Below are 13,712 nucleotides of genomic sequence, written 5' to 3' on the forward strand. Positions count from 1 at the left end.
AGATGCCCAATAGATACATGAAAAGATGCTCAACATTGATAATTATTAGAGAAAAGCAAATCAAAACTATAGTGAGGTACAATCTCATACCAGTCAAAATGGCCAGCATTTTGACATTAAAAAGTCTCCAAATAACAAATACTCAGGAAGGTGCAGAGGAGAGGGAACCCTCCTACACTGTTGAGAATGTAAGTTGCAGCCACTACGGAGAATAGTATGGCAGATCCTCAATAAACTAAAAATAGAATTACCATATGATCCAGCAATCCCACTCCTGGGCATATATCCAGACAAAACTCTAATTCAAAAAGGTACACATATCCCTATGTGTGTACAGGGATACAGAGCAACACTATTCACAATAGCCAAGACATGCAAACAACCTAAATGTCCGTCGACAGATGGATGGACAGAGAAGATGTGGTACACATGTACAATGGAATACTACTCAGTCACATAAAAAGGATGCAATAATGCCATTTGCAGCAACATGGATGCAACTAGAGTTTGTCATACTTTAAATGAGGGAAGTCAGACAGAGAAAGGCAAACACCATATGATGTTACTTACATGTGGAGTCTAAAATATGACACAGACGAACCTGTCTATGAAAGATAAAACATGAGAACAGACTGGTGGCTGCAGAGTGGGAGAGGGTTGGGTGAAGGATGGAGCGGGAGGGCGGCCGGGGTTAGCAGGTGTAAGCTTTCAGATGTGGGAAGGACAGATAACAAGGTCCTGCTGTACAGCACAGAGAACCATAGTCCATATCCTACAATGAGCCGTAATGGAAAAGAATATGAAAAAATTTAATCACTGTTTAACTGAATCACTTTGCGGTACAACAGAAATTAACATAATATTATAAATCAACTATACTTTAATTAAAAGCTACTCATTGAAAAGAAAACAAACAAACAAACAAAAGCAATTAATGTCAATGGTTTAGTGTTTGCTTCAGGCTCTGCTTTCCAGAGGACCTCAGCTAAGAAACCCTTCTCATTATTTTGTCTTGTGTTCAGCCAGGTATTTGATCAAGTCCAGACTATCCAAATCCTTAAAGAATCTGGAAGTGACTGTCCTTCCTGCTAAATTGAGAACAGTTTGCGCTCAATCGTAGTACCGGTCACATAAAATAAAAAAGGATATACAATAAAAAAGGAAATGAGGCAAGGAAAGAGTCAAAGCAACATAAAATTTTACAACTGCACTCTGAAACCTTGCTCTGTGAGTAGATCCTTGTATTTTCCCATTTCGCCAGTGACAAAACTGAGATGCAGATGTTTTATAACTTAAGCGATTGAACTGGAACTCTTCCTCCATTTTCTGAATGCCCATTCCCCTCCTGGTACCTCTCAGAACCATGTTTTAAATCCCCACTCCAGTAAGCTGTCGGGAGAGAGCAGTGGGGTTCTCCTCACATGTAGTCAGCATGGGCTTGGGCAGAACTTCAAGGGCCAGTACTGGATACCAGTGAGCTGGCCACCACTCATGCCCAGCCCATCCTCTCTTCAAAGAGCTGATTTTTTTTTTTTTTTGTAGTAAAAAGCATATTCTTTAACAAATCCTCTTCTACTGAACCATCATTTTTCCTCCCCCATCCTGAGGATCTGGGTTTTTGTGGGATTATGTTTAGAGTGATGAAATAGATTTCAGGGGACTTGAGACATTACTGTAGTTTCAGAGTTCATAAAATAGTCCATGAGCTGAAGTTCTGCCTGGAGTTTCCTCAGTGGGGGACACGATGCTGTGTCAACTGTTGGCCTACCAGGGCTCCCTCAGATCCGGGGACCAGGGTGTTTGCAAGCTTGTGGAAGAGCTCACAAAACTGAAACCCAGTTCTCCCTGTGATGGTATCTCCTCATTGACAAGGAGATTAGCAAGCTGCTCTTGCTGCTGCTTCTCCTCTTTGATCGCCCCCATTGACTTCTTGATCCTTGATCCTTCTGCCCTTTGATCATCGCATGGATTTCCTCCTTTTGTGTGTCTGCACTGGGTCTTTGTTGCAGTGTGCGGGTTTAGTTGCCCCACAGCATGTGTGATCTTAGTTCCCCAACCAGGGATAGAACCCAGGTCCCCTGCACTGGCAGCATGGAGTCTTAACCACTGGACCACCAGGGAACTTCCATCGTCATGTCATCATAAGTGGTGAGTTTGGGGGTGCGTCATAAATCCACTCCAGTACTCTTGCCTGGAGAATCCCATGGGCAGAGGAGCCTGGTGGGCTGCAGTCCATGGGGTCGTGAAGAGTCGGACATGACTGAGCGACTTCACTTTCATTTTTCACTTTCATGCATCGGAGAAGGAAATGGCAACCCACTCCAGTGTTCTTGACTGGAGAATCCCAGGAGCGGGGGAGCCTGGTGGCTGCCGTCTATGGGGTTGCACAGTCAGACATGACTGAAGCGACTTAACAACAGCATAAATATTTCCCACGTTTTTCTGGCTTCCCAGTACCTTTTAAACACCATCTCTAACTTGAGGAAACAACCATCCTTTGCTGGGTATTTTTATACATCAGTTTGGATACCAGCCTACGTGTGTGCAGTGTGTGCTCAGTTGCTCAGTCGTGTCCAACTCCCATGGACTATAGCCCAACAGGCTCCTCTGTCTATGGAATTTTCCAGGCAAGAATGGAGTGGGTTGCCAGTTCCTTCTCCAGGGGATCTTCCCAACCCAGGAATCAAACCCAAGTCTCCTGCATCTCCTGCACTGGCAGGTGGATTCTCTACCACTGAGCCACCTGGGAAGCTGCCTATCAGTTCAGTTCAGTCACTCAGTTGTGTCCGACTCTTTGCAACCCCATGAATTGCAGCACGCCAGGCCTCCCTGTCCATCACCTACTCCCGGAGTCCACTCAAACTCATGTCCATCGAGTCGGTGATGCCATCCAGCCATCTCGTCCTCTGTCGTCCCCTTCTCCTCCTGCCTCCAATCCCTCCCAGCATCAGAGTCTTTTCCAATGAGTCAACTCTTCCCATGAGGTGGCCAAAGTATTGGAGTTTCAGCTTTAGCATCATTCCTTCCAAAGAACACCCAGGACTGATCTCCTTTAGAATGGACTGGTTGGACCTCCTTGCAGTCCAAGGGACTCTGAAGAGTCTCCTCCAACACCACAGTTCAAAAGCATCAATTCTTTGGCACTCAGCCTTCTTCACAGTCCAACTCTCACATCCATACATGACCACAGGAAAAACCATAGCCTTGACTAGATGGACCTATGAGTGAAGTGAGTGAAGTTGCTCAGTCATGTCCGATGCTTTGCAACCCCATGGACTGTAGCCTACCAGGCTCCTCTGTCCATAGGATTTTCCAAGCAAGAGTACTGGAGTGGGTTGCCATTTCCTTCTCCAGATCTTCCCAACCCAGGGATCGAACCCAGGTCTCCCGCATTGTAGGCAGACGCTTTACCATCTGAGCCACCAGGGAAGTAAGACAGACCTATAGCGCCCAGTTATTCAATCCAACAGTAACGTGGGTGTTGCTGTGGCTAACCTCAACAATTAGTTGACGCTAAGTAAAAGAAATTATCATTGATCACGTGGGGAAGCCTTATCTGATCAGTTGAAAGGCCTTAAGAGCAAAACAAGTTTCCCTGAGGAAGAAACACTCCTGCCTCAAGACTGCTTATCTTAGCTTTCCTGCCTGAAAGCTTCCAGCCTGCTGGGTGCGCTGAGGGCTTCAGAATCGCCAGCCCCGCAATCACAGAAGCCAATTCCTTAAGATAAAGGAATTAGAGAATAGAACCCAGAGAAATCAGTTCCCTAGCACCTCAGCTTGGAGAAGGCAATGGCAACCCACTCCAGGACTCTTGCCTGGAAAATCCCATGGACGGAGGAGCCTGGAAGGCTGCAGTTCATGGGGTCACTAAGAGTCGGACACGACTGAGCGACTTCACTTTCACTTTTCACTTTCATGCATTAGAGAAGGAAATGGCAACCCACTCCAGTGTTCTTGCCTGGAGAATCCCAGGGACAGAGGAGCCTAGTGGGCTGCCGTCTACGGGGTCGCACAGAGTCAGACACAACTGAAGCGACTTAGCAGCAGTAGCAGCAGCAGCACCTCAGCTGCTGGGACACAGGCACATGACCTACATGTCTACTCAGACTCATCTATATGTCTGAGATACGATTTCAGAAATCATATCTCAGCGAAAGATGCTCTACCCAGAACCTTCTGCAGGGTGGTGGCAGAGGCATCTAGCTTTCGGGGTCAGCAGTGGGGACAAGGTCACTTCCTGGGGAGAAGTTAGCCTCAGTGGGTGGAGCAGAGTAGGGGAGGGCTCCTCTAGTTCCAGAGGCAGAGATGAGCTCAGCAAGTCAGCCCTGCAGTGTGATTCTGGGAGCTGAGCTGTGAGCTTGATTCTCCACCCTCCTAGCACTTCTATGAGCTATGGTAATGTGGGTTTTAAAAAATAATTTTATTTATTTATTTATTTATTGCTTTTGGCTGTGCTGATTCTCCACTGCTGCTTTGGGCTTTTCTCTAGTTTCAGAGAGCAGGGGCTTCTCTCTGAAGGGGCTATGCTCAGTGCGTGGGCTTCTCGCTGGGGAGGCTTCCCTTGTTGTGGAGCATGGGCTAGCGGGCTTCAGTAATCGTGGGGTGTGGGCTCAGCAGTTCGTGGCTGCCAGGCTTTAAAGCACAGGCGCAGTAGTTGTGGCACACGAGCTTAGTTGTTCCGCAGCATGTGGGATCTTCCCAGATCAAGGACCGAACCCGTGTCTCCTGCCCAGGCGGCTGGAGTCTTCACCACTGAGGCACCTGGTAATGTGTTTTTAACAAATGCTTTCCCTACTTAGAGTCAGTCTCGCCACTAGACACCAAACTTATCCAGAAACTGGGACTACAAGTTGTTGCCAGCTACGGACCCTGGGTAGGAATGAGGGGTTGGTTATCTGACCCAGTTGGAAGGGATAGCAGTGAAGAGCCAGTTGGCAATAAGGAAGGGGACTGAGCAGTCAAAGAGGTGAGTCTTGAAAACAGTGTTTTCCTGGGGCACCTTGAAGAGCACATTGAAGGCAAAGCTCAGAGGAATCTAATGAGGCTGCCATCAAATGGTATGAAGAGCGTGAGGAATTCACAGCCAGATGGGTCAACTGGCCTCCCCAGATGCTTCTCAGAACAGTAAACCCTTCCATCCCTGACTGCTCCAGGACCTGGAACGCCTCACCCACAGAAGCTACTTGGCTGGGTACCTCTAAATCCCACCAAGTTCCCCTCACTGCTGGCCAACACCACCACTCACTCTATCAGAAGACATCAGAGGAGGCCAGAAGATAGTCAAAGGAGGCCAGATATAAAGTTAAACCTGGGAAGAAAGGGCATCTGCAAACAAAGATGTGTAAGAACCTGCTAATTTGTTCCAGAAAGAAGCATGGAGGCAAGTGAGAGGGTTGATTCTGACGATGCTGGGCCAGAGAAGCGGGGACAGGGTGTAGATAGAGCTGCATCTGTCAGCTGGAGAGCTCCAACCAGAGAAAAGTGAAAGTGCAGTCGCTCAGTCGTTCCAACTCTTGGCGACCCCGTGGACTGCAGCTCGCCAGCCTCCTCTGTCCGTGGGATTCACCAGGCAAGAAATGCTGGAGAGCTCTTGTTTAAAAGACTATATCGAACAGTCTACCGCTCAAGATCGTCACTATTAGAATAGTAATCACTATTCTAATTATTCTTTCTAATTGACTGGTGGGCTTAACCCTGAATTCAGTGGCAGCCAACATGAATCAGAGTTCTAGAAATTCCATGGCCTGATGTAGAACAGCAGCTCTCAACATGGTTGCACATTAGAATTATCTGAGGGGCTTTTCACAATACTGATGCTAGGGTCACACTCCAGACCCATTAAATCAGAATATTTGTGGATGGGGCGTGGGCACCAGTATTTCGTCAAAGCTTCTCAGATGGTTAAAATGCATTCTCAAGGTTATGAAGCTCTGATATAGAGGAAAGATGCATCTTTATACACCTTGGACTGGAATAATTATACAAGATCCAGTCACTCATCCCCTAACCACATCCCCTGGAAGTGCCCTGAAGACACTCTTTGCCAAAGTCTTGAGAATTACATGAATAAGGAAAGAAGGGGAATCTTTGAAAAGTGGTGCTGTACTCTTGCCTGTAGTTTAGATGTGCTTGCGGGAGAGACGGTGCTAAAACGGCCTGATGTCAGTGGTAGGTGAAGGGATATGGAGGTGGCTGAGGCCAAGAGGTGGCACCGGCTTCCAGAAGGTGCTTGGGGTCACAGCAATCAGCAGACAGGCTGGGGTAGCACTCAGAACAGCCTGACCACTTTTAGAGCTTTTAGGCATAGCCAGGTGATCATGGAGTCCTTAGGACTAAAATAGGATGGCAGCTAACTATGATGCCACTTGACCTTATACTCCTGAACCTCTAGTTTGGCCAACTGGAGCTTAACTACAGCCACCAGAGCAGTTGCCAGATCCAAGTTATTCAGAAGACCAGAATTTCTAGATAATGTGATAACATCACAAGTATGCACATGACATCTTATATTTAGCCTGGGATAAACTGGCCTCTTCTAGATACAAAGTCCCACAAATCCTCTTGCCAGAAAATATCTCTTCATTCCCGGTTTGAAGAGGCTCTTCCCACCTTTCCAGAGTTCTGTAATGCTGCCACCTGGAGAAGCTATTTTAACAGGGAAACCCAAGTGTCTCTAGGCTGCCCTGACTCCCTGCCGTCACCACTTTCCCAAAGGGACCCATGGCCATTTCGCAGGGTAACTATGTTCTGGGGAGAGGGAGCTCATCAGAACATTTGAGGAGAATCTGACGTTTGCTCTGAGGGACCCAGGACTCCCTGATGGTACCCAAAAGAACTAGTCACCACAGTCAGCCCCCCGATATCTTACACAGTTAGAGCTTAGCACATAATGGCTCATTTCACAGGTCAGCAAGAGGAAGAATCCCCACACTGACTCTCTGACCTTGGATTAAAGGCAAATGTAGTAAGAAGGAGGGAACCCCTAGAGCTCCTCTTGCATCCCCAAATTATAAACAATAAGGGACATGCCCCCTCCCCACAAAGATGATCTGGTCCTGCCCCTCCTGTTTCCCTAGTTTGCCAGCAGCAAAGACCATTGCCGCACATCTGACATCTGACGTGGTACTTACTTCGAGTACCCAAGGGGCAGGTTGTTTATAATCCTTATAATCTGGGAGGGGGCCCACTCTATATTTGAGTCGCCTTGCATGGCTGCCGTGTTTCTTCCAGCAACAACACGTGCAGACATGGTGAATGCACAGCTCCACCACTGCGGTATTCCACACCACATGCATCTCAGCAGCAACTTTTTTCAGAATGAAAGAAGAGAGGGAGTGAGATGAAAAAATATGGCATTCACTGGTCTTATAGGAGGTTAGAATGTTTAAGGAAGTCAGTAATGAGTCAGTGGTGTTTATGCTTGTACTTCTTCCCCAATCACAGGGATTGTCCTGTGCATGGAAAATCAGATGTAATGTAAGATGGAGGAATGAGATGATGCTGTGTTTGGCCTCTCCCCACCCTTGGGATGGGTTTCCAGGTGCCTCAGTGGTAGAGAATCTGCTTACCAAGAGTCACAAGAAACGTGGGTTCCATCCCTGGGTCAGGGAGACCCCCTGGAGAAGGAAATGGCAGCTCACTCCAGTATTCTTGCCTGGGAAATCCCATGGACAGAGGAAAGAGCCTGGCAGGCTAAGTCTATGAGGTCGTAAAGAGATGGATATGACTGAGCGTGCACGCAGGCACCCTTGGGACAATATAAAACAACATTTTGCTATCAGCAAGTGACTTACCTTCAGATGCTTGGTCATTTTGATTTTCCCAACAGGTGAGAAATTGTACCTGGAGTGGGTACAGCTGGCGTCCTGCCCTCGAGCTCCTCTTCTCCTGACCAGTGCAGCCAGCCCCCAGCTGCTGCCTCTGGGGGCAACCACTTCATGGCTGCTCCCTCCTCCAGAGAATCGTCCTCAATAAAGGGAGCTACCTGACCCAGAAGAGCCTGGGAGGTTCTGCCCTCCTGCAGAAGCAGCCAACAGCTGGCAGGGACTGGACTGGGTGTCCAAGGGCCAAAGACCTGAACTCCAGATGGAAAGACTCACGCCTCTGAGCTCCCCATAGGATCAGGCCAACCTAGACCCTAGTTCAACCTCCATGTTTGCCCAGCCTCTTCCCTGCTCCATCCTGATTCCCTCACTCCCCTACAGGTTTACCCGGGAGCAGTCTCCCAGTAAACTCCTGTCTTGGGCTCTGTTTCTGGGGAACCCAACCAAAGGCCATGCCTCTGGGGCTGTCAGAGGAGGAAGACTCCACAGGGAACAGGGCTGGCTCCTCGCGGCTCTGTCTGGCCTGCGCTATGGGCTTGTGGGCAGGCTCTGGGAACTCCACTGGGCTGATAAGCAGACCGGGAGGCCCAGAGGAAGCCCAGCATAACCACAGCACTGCCAGGCTCTCCCGTGCACCCCATCCGCAGCGCCGCATGGCTCCAGAGGAGCAGGGCAAGCTCATTAAGAGCCATCTGTGCTGCCTTCCAGCACAGCCAGTCATTTCACTACATGGCAGCTCCCATGTCCCTGAGCACCTCAAGTGAGCTCTATGAATCACTCGCAAGATTGGCAAGATGTGCCAAAGGGCATCCTTGTTATATTCAGCTGGGGCTGTTTCTAAAGGATGTAAGGTTGGGAAGAAAAAAATTAAAGTTTCATGGTTGCAACTTGTGCTGTGTAACATAAAGAGCTGAAACCCAGGAACCACGGCAACCTGGCCGGGATGGTCCTGTTCTCCAAGCGGCTCCAGGGAAGGCAGGAGGGGAAGGCCGAGGAGCTCAGTGTGGTCCCCAAGAGGCACGGAGGCAGGGATGCTCCCCATGTAATAGCTGGACAGTGGGAGCCGCAGGGGAACTGAGGGGACTGGCATTAAGGATCCAGAGACACTCATTCCTGTGGCTGTGATCTTCACGAACTCCAGGCAGCCCTTGGAGATATTATGGATTGTATTCCAGACCACAGCAGTAAAGCGAATATCACAATAAAGCAGTCACAAGAATGTTTTGGCTTCCCAGGGCACAGGGAAGTTATGTTTACACTACACTGTGGTCTATCAAGTGTCCAATAGCACTATCTAAAAAAGAATGTAGATACCTTAATTAAAGAATATTTTATTGCTAAAAAATGTTAACCATCATATGAGCCTTTCACAGGCAACAGTGGTAACATAAACACTGCTAATCACAGATCACTATAACAGATAAAACCATAGTGAAAAAGCTTGAAATGTTGTGAGAATTACCAAAATGAGAGCAAGAAACATGAAGTTAGCAAACGCCACTGGGAAACAACGCTGATAGCTTGCTCGACACAGGGTTGCCCCGAATGCCAATTTGTAAAAACAAAACCAACCCCGCCCCCAAAATCAAATGCATTATCTTTGAAGTGCAATAAAGTGAATTACAATAAGACGAGGTCTGCCTGTACATTTTATTGAACCAGTTACCCTCTTTCTTTCCACTTGCTTTTCCTTTCCTGCAAAACCCAGCTCACAAGGTCTCCAGGGAGTGGCATGTGAGAGAACTGATAAACTGTGACGTGCTGGGCAGAGCAGCAGTTGCTGCTGCTGCTGCTAAGTCGCTTCAGTCGTGTCCGACTCTGTGCGACCCCATAGATGGCAGCCCACCAGGCTCTGCCGTCCCCAGGATTCTCCAGGCAAGAACACTGCAGTGGGTTGCCATTTCCTTCTCCAATGCATGAAAGTAAAAATTGAGAGTGAAGCTTTAGGGAGAGACTAAAAGAGGACCCGCAGAGCCTCTGGTATTTCTTCTCCCTCCTTGGCAGGGAGGCCGGGCAAACTCGCACAGAGCCCTCGGGGAGGAAGGCTGTCAGTGCAAAATGCTTTCCAGCCCTAACTTCAATCACCATGTCACTTCATTGTCCCCAGTTCCTCTGAGGAAGGGTGTATTTTAAGGGTGTTTAATTGACGCTGCCTGTTTCCGTGTGGGCAGCTACAGGCCCAGACAGGACAGATGGGAGCTGATCTATACTTTGATGGTGGAAAAGATTAATTCTGGGCCTGCTCAACTGTCAAGATCCTCCTCTGTGACCACACAGAGATACACGGCGTCCCAGCCCAGCGTGGATGCCCATCCAGGTCTGTGGCTCCCGAGTGCTTTGGTTTTACACTTCTCTTCCCCAAGACGGCTGTTCAAGAAGAGATTTTTGCTTGTCTTGCATACAGTCAGTAAAGGAAAATGTGTGTGTATTTCTCAAGTCCTGTGAACCACCTCAGGGAAACACACTTGAGCCATCCTTTCTTTTGGTGAATTCTCAAAGAAAAGTCCTTTACTTCACTAGCAAGCACATGCTCGGCCTCTTCTGGGTGCCCAGCCTCATGCTCGGAACGTGGGCAGGGTCTCAATGCACGCCAGCACTCTTAGCTCGCATTTACAAGCCGTTAGGGCTTCCCTGTGGCTCAGACAGTAAAGAATGTGCCTGCAGGGCAGGCGACACGGGCTGGATCCCTGGGTGGGGAAGATCCTCTGGTGATGGGAATGGCTACCCACTCCAGATTTCTTGCCTGGAGAATTCCATGGAGAGGAGCCTGGCGGGCTACAGTTCATAGAGTCACAAAGAATCGGACACAACTGAGTGACTAACACACAAGGGCAAAGAAAACCGGACCTGGAGTCAAGGCCCTGCACTGGGAGTGCAGGATCTTACTGTTACCTGTCTGTGACTTAGTCTTCTCATCTTTAAAATGGAAGTTCAAAAGATTGGGTATGAGGGTGAAATGAGAAAGAGAGCAGTTTATGACAATGTAACTGCGGAATATTAGAGCTAGAAGAGAACTTTACCTGTGGCAGCTAGTTCCTCCAAAATGCTCCCCCCATCCCCTGACAACTGAACCAAGCCTCTCAGAAGTCACATCTGCCGGTATTCACTCTCTGAGACCACACAGAGCCTTGAGACGTCCCTGAAGGTCCAGGGCTAAGACTGCACTCAGTGCAGGGGGCCTAGGTTTGATCTCTGGTCAGGGAACTAGACCCCACATGCCACAACTTAAAAAAAAAAAAAAAAGACCCCACAGCTGCAACTAAAATGCAGGGCACATTGCATGTAGATGGGAGACCCTGTCGGCCGCAACTAAGGCCAAGCACAACCAGATCAACAAAGAAACAAAAATGTATTTTTAAAAAGATCACAAGGAGGCTTGAGGCGTCCATGACTGGGTCTCTTGGGTAGTTTATTTCTGGGATACTTGCCCTTAGGACCCAGCTCCCATGCTGTGCAAAGCCCCCAAGTCCCACAGAGAAGCCGGCGGAGGTGCTCTGCCTGCCACCAGCTGAGCTCTCAGCCACCCGCTAGAATCAACTATCAGCTGTGAGAGTGAACTGTCTCCATGGCCAGCCCAGTCGAGCCTTCTGATGACTCCAGCCAATGGCTGAAGGCAACTGTATGAGACCCCCAAGCGGGAACGGCACAGCTGAGTCCAAGTCAACCCACACATCAGCAAATGACAAGAAACTGTTCTTCAAGCTACTGGATTGTAGAGCATTCTATTATACAGCAGTAGAAAACCAGAAGGAAAATCGATTTCAGCAGTTATTAAAATTGGGGATACATGGGCTCCTTTGAGAATAACAATAGTACTCATTACATTCTAGGGCTGATGCCAAGTGCTTTACTTAAGTAAATAAGATTAAATATGAATTCCATTGTTTAATCCACATGATCAGGGGTCCCCAAGCCCCAGGCCATGGACCACCCAGCAGGAGGTGAGCAGTAGGCGAGAGAGAGGAGCTTCAGCTGCTGGTCCCCACTGCTCCCCATCACGTGCATGCCACCTGAACCACCGTCCTCCCACCCTCAGTCCTGTCCGTGGAAAACTGTCTTCCACCAATCCACTCCCTGGTGACAAAAACATTCGGGGACTGTTGCTCATGATGACCCTCTGTGGTGGGTTCCATTATCATCATCCTCATCTTACGGATGACGGAACAGAGGCTTAGAGAGGTCGTGTGATGAAAACTGCGGCTTCTTTCCCCAGAGAAACGTCCTCACGCTCCAACACTGGTAACTGACATTGCCCTGTTTGAGGGGCTCTGATGAACCTAACTCTTGTAGGTGACATGAACCAACTGTGGAGCAGAGAAGTATAGCAACTGCTTGAGAGTACTGCCTTAGTTCAAGGGAAGCCTTTCTCAAGTTGGCACAGAAAAGCCCATATGAGCCCAAAACTGGTGAGCCACCCTAAGTAAAAGGGAACCTCACACGTCCTTATACATGGCAGCTCCTCAAGCAGAATATTTATGACTCTGTGTGTGTGTGTGTGACTGTGTGTATGTCTAAGGAATGAAACTATAAAAGTTCTGGAAGACAGTAATGTCTGTTACAGCTGGAAGTTTGAGAGAATCATGAAAGATAGAAGACAGATGAAACTAAGCTGATCTGACAAAGTGAAATAAGGTCACAGAGGCTTTCATCTCCTAAGGAGATGACAAAAACAGTAACCAAAAAAAAAAGAAAGAAAGTAAAGACAGTGAAAGTCACTCAGTTATGTCCGACTCTTTGTGACCCCATGGACTATAGAGAAATTCTCCAGGCCAGAATACTGGAGCAGGTAGCCTTTCCCTTCTCCTGGGGATCTTCCCGTTGCAGGAAACGAACCAGGGTCTCCTGCATTGCAGGCAGATTCTTTACTAACTGAGCAATCATAAACAAACCAGAAATTTTTACCAGTAGGAGCCAGACAAGGGCATAATCTAATGACATAAGAATTCAAGTGGTGACAAAGGGTAAAAAATAACTCAGAATATGATGGAGTGCAGCCTACCTCCTACATGTAGCGCTGGTGAGTCAACAGGATCCTGAGATATCTACTTATAGACCTATTCTGGAGAGAATGTGACATTTTCTTTTCCTCTTCTGTTTGGGTGAGGGGTGGGAGGGAGAGTAAGAGTAGTGGAAGCAGCCACCGAGAGGGGAAGGGAGGTTCTTTCTCAGATGAAAGCAAGGGCTTCGGGACTGCACAGTGATGAGGAGAACACCCCCACCCCATGCTCTCGGGTTACAGAAAGGGAGATGGAAGATGGAATACTCGGGGGAAATTTCCCACAGAATATATTCTGTGTGGATACGGCGGTCCACGTTCAAACTATGAAAACAGACACGGATACACAGAAACAAAAAAAGGACAAAGCATGCCAAAGATAAGTTGAAGGACATATTCTAAAAGCAAGCACAACTTGGGGGATTTCCCTGTCGGTGTAGGGGTTAGGACTCCAAATTTCCAATGCGGGGGCTGTGGGTTCCATTCCTGGTCAGGAACTAAGATGGCACATGCCGTGCAGTGCAGTCAAAAAGAAGAAGAAAACTCCAGAGAGAATCTAAACTTAAAAAAATGAAAGAAAGGAAAACGCAACTCAGAAAACAGACAATGAGTGATTCTTCTCATGAACTTGATGAATTCAATGGCACAAGAACTGAAAGGTGAGTTGACAAAATCAATAGACTAAAGTTAAACTAGAACTTTCAGAATTAAGAAAACAAATCTAGGACCAAAAAGTACCATAAAAGAGTTAGTTAAAATATTACAACTGTAAGAAATAGAAGGCTCAAAATCAAATTGCCATCATAAAAGAACTTATAATAATCATGACAATGCAAAGGAAAAATACAAAGATATTAATGGAATTAGAAAGAAGAGAATAGATATGATGAACA

At 47.7% G+C, this 13,712-nt stretch overlaps 1 long non-coding RNA gene across 1 annotated transcript; it reads left to right on the plus strand.

Moving 5' to 3' along the window:
* Nucleotides 1–4,243: 4,243 nt before the first annotated feature.
* LOC133235495 (uncharacterized) lies at nt 4,244–9,454 on the plus strand. The gene is made up of 2 exons (XR_009732564.1): nt 4,244–4,395; nt 7,829–9,454. It is a non-coding gene; the product is annotated as an uncharacterized LOC133235495 (long non-coding RNA).
* The last annotated feature ends 4,258 nt before the right edge of the window (nt 9,455–13,712 follow it).

The sequence above is a fragment of the Bos javanicus genome, chromosome 22, assembly GCF_032452875.1.
Source record: "Bos javanicus breed banteng chromosome 22, ARS-OSU_banteng_1.0, whole genome shotgun sequence".
In the NCBI taxonomy this organism is placed as follows: Eukaryota; Metazoa; Chordata; class Mammalia; order Artiodactyla; family Bovidae; genus Bos; species Bos javanicus.